General features: G+C 48.9%; 1 pseudogene; it reads left to right on the top strand.

Annotated features, from left to right (window-relative positions):
- Positions 1–401: 401 nt before the first annotated feature.
- LOC115865120 (glycerol kinase pseudogene) lies at positions 402–2057 on the top strand (annotated as a pseudogene).
- Positions 2058–3566: the final 1509 nt, after the last annotated feature.

Below are 3566 nucleotides of genomic sequence, written 5' to 3'. Positions count from 1 at the left end.
ATGACTCCTTTCCAGGTTTTAGACGACAAAACCGTATTTGAATCTTCACTCTGCCAGCTGTGTGACTTTGAGCCTGGCCTTCATTAACTGCCGAATGAGCTAACAGTTATTTCGCGGGGTTGCTCCAGGATAAGCTCAGGCTGGTGAAGGGCCCTGCACAATGTCTGACACGGTGTGTACTCAACGCATCACCACTACCAGTGGGGTAAGCTGCAGGGAAGAAATCTAGAAGAATCTAGAAGAGAAGAGGGAGGGGCGGGGCGAGAAGCTCCTTGCCGATACTGCGTTCTACGGCCGCGCGCTGGCTGGCCCTCCCGGCTCGCCGTCCGCCCCTCCCCCTCCCGCCGCCGTCACCCGGGAAACGGGACGCTATCGCCAGCCCGCCGACCTAAGCGAGTTTCATGGCAGCCACGAAGAAAGCAGTTTTGGGGCAGTTGGTGGGAGCAGTGGACCAGAGCACAAGCTCGACGCGCTTTTTGGTTTTCAATCCGAAAACAGCCGAACTACTTAGTTATCATCAAGTGGAAATAAAACAAGAGTTTCCAAAAGAAGGATGGGTAGAACAAGACCCTAAGGAAATCCTGCAGTCCGTCTGTGAGTGTATAGAGAAAACGTGTGAGAAACTTGGACAGCTCAATACTTCTAACATAAAAGCTATTGGTATCAGTAACCAGAGGGAGACCACTGTGGTCTGGGACAAGTTAACTGGAGAACCTCTTTACAATGCTGTGGTGTGGCTTGATCTAAGAACCCAATCTACCGTTGAGAGTCTTCGTAAAAGCATTCCAGTAAATAATAACTTTGTCAAGACCAAGACAGGCCTTCCACTTAGCACCTACTTCAGTGCAGTGAAACTTCGTTGGCTCCTTGCCAACGTGAGAAAAGTTCAAAAGGCAGTTGAAGAAGATAGAGCCCTTTTTGGGACCATTGATTCATGGCTTATTTGGAGCTTGACAGGAGGAGCCAGTGGAGGCGTCCATTGTACGGATGTAACAAATGCAAGCAGGACGATGCTTTTCAACATTCATTCTTTGGAATGGGATAAAGAGCTCTGTGAATTTTTTCAAGTTCCAATGAAAATTCTTCCAAATGTCCGGAGTTCTTCTGAGATCTATGGCCTAATGAAAGCTGGGGCCTTGGAAGGTGTGCCAATATCTGGGTGTTTGGGGGACCAATCTGCTGCATTGGTGGGACAACAGTGCTTCCAGGATGGACAAGCCAAAAACACGTATGGAACAGGCTGTTTCTTACTATGTAATACAGGCCATAAGTGTATATTTTCTGAACATGGCCTTCTGACCACAGTGGCTTACAAACTCGGAAGAGACAAACCAGTACATTATGCATTAGAAGGTTCGGTAGCTATAGCCGGTGCTGCTGTTCGCTGGCTCAGAGACAATCTTGGAATTATAAAGACCTCAGAGGAAATTGAAAAACTTGCTAAAGAAGTAGGTTCCTCTTGTGGCTGCTGTTTTGTCCCAGCCTTTTCAGGGCTATATGCACCGTATTGGGAGCCCAGTGCAAGAGGGATCATCTGTGGGCTCACCCAATTCACCAATAAATGCCATATTGCTTTTGCTTCATTAGAAGCTGTTTGTTTCCAAACCCGAGAGGTTTTGGATGCCATGAACCGGGACTGTGGAATTGCACTCAGCCATTTGCAGGTAGACGGAGGAATGAGCAACAACAAAATTCTTATGCAGCTACAAGCAGACATTCTGTATATCCCAGTAGTGAAGCCCTTGATGCCTGAAACAACTGCCCTGGGAGCTGCCATGGCAGCCGGGGCTGCAGAAGGGGTTGGCGTTTGGAGTCTCGAGCCTGAGGATTTGTCAGCTGTCACGATGGAGCGGTTTGAACCTCAGATCAACGCCAAGGAAAGTGAAATTCGTTATTCTACATGGAAGAAAGCTGTGATGAAGTCCATGGGTTGGGTTAGCACTCAGTCTTCGGAAAATGGTGACCCTAGCATCTTCAGTAGTTTACCCTTGGGCTTTTTTATAGTGAGTAGCATGGTAATGTTAATCGGAGCAAGGTACCTCTCAGGTGTGCCATAAATAATACCAAGTCATGGATTCCAAAGATGTGAGCTCTTTACCTGACAAGAAAATTCAGTGGTTCTGTCTTTTAATGTGCTGACACTATTCATAGACTCTGATTTTATTTGTAAGCCACTTGCTGCATGACCCTCCAAGTAGACCTGTGGCTTGAAATAAAGAAAATGCGGCACACACAAAACAGTGATTTCTCAATTAGGAACCAAAAAAAAACAACCGCAAGTTTTGCATACAAAAAGTCACAAACAGCTCCCCTGAACTACCCAGTGGTTGTTATTTTTAATCTAACTTTCTATTAAAACGTTGAAGGAGAAAGGGGCATGGTGGGGGGATGGGTAGTCAACTCTGTTGTTTTGCCCTCTTCCAGATCCCTTCTAGCAATGACTTGACAGCTACCTGCCACTTGGTGTTGGTCAACTATACAGGAAGATTTACAAAGAAAATGTAGTGGGCGCTCACAGCATGAGGCACAATTTAGAATCCATCCATTTATTTAACACATAATTGAAACCCTTCACTGGCAAACCTTAGGGTAAAGACTTGAACCCTAAACACAGCCTGCAAGGATCTGGTCCTTGGCTACCATTTTTGACTCATTTCACTCCATTCTCCTCCTTGTTCCCTGAGCTCCCACTATTTTGGTCTTCTTTGACTTTCAGCCACAGGACCTTTGCACATGTGCTTCCCTTTGCTTGAATTAGATTCACCGTTATAATTAAAGTCAAGGTCACTTCTTCCGAGACTGACCTTCCAGTCTAAGTCCTAGAACCTTCTCATTCACTCATAGTAGCATTTTACTTTGCAATTACACACCCAACTGTGTGGTTATTTTCCTTATGCTCCCCCCCCCCCATAATTTGTACCCTCTGGGAATCGATGAATGACTTGGTTACTGAGTGTATCCCCAGCGCCCAGAATGGTTCCCGGCACGTGGGAGGTATTCAATAAATGTCCTTTGAATGAATAAGCGAAAGTTTTCCAAGATTCGTATAGGAATCTGAGACACAAAGATGAGGAGGCCCCAGAGTTTGGGGGTGGTGTGGGGAACACAGACCAACAAACAGATGGGTACCAAGCTCCAGAGAACCTAACTCCTGCGCCTTCCTCCAGCTGGTGGGAGATCTTAACCCTTTCCCAGCTGCAGACACCCTCGGAGGAAGAGGTGGGTTTAAAGGCGCATGCTGAAGCCTCGCGCACAGTAATCCACCAGTTGAATCAACCAGCCCGGTGGAGATCCCAGGTCTTGGGCGAAGTTGCAGGAGCCCGCGTCGCCGAGCTCTGGCACGGTGCCAGGTGACCCCTCTCGTCCACCCTTGTGCCCAATGCGGCGCGCCAGCCAATGCGCCCCGGGCGCCGCAGCTGCTCCCGAGCCCGGGCACGTGATTGGCAGCCTCCAGCCTCAGCCCCGGCGCGCCCTCCCACCCAAGACTAAGTCCAGTCCGCGCCCACTCCGGGGCGGTCGCCGCCTCCTCTGCGCCGGGGTGCTGGGCGCTGGGCCGGCAGGCAGCG

This window comes from Globicephala melas, chromosome 7 (assembly GCF_963455315.2).
Source record: "Globicephala melas chromosome 7, mGloMel1.2, whole genome shotgun sequence".
NCBI classification, from domain to species: domain Eukaryota; kingdom Metazoa; phylum Chordata; class Mammalia; order Artiodactyla; family Delphinidae; genus Globicephala; species Globicephala melas.
Note: the sequence above shows the minus strand (reverse complement) of the source record. Positions and strands in the feature narration are given on the sequence as shown.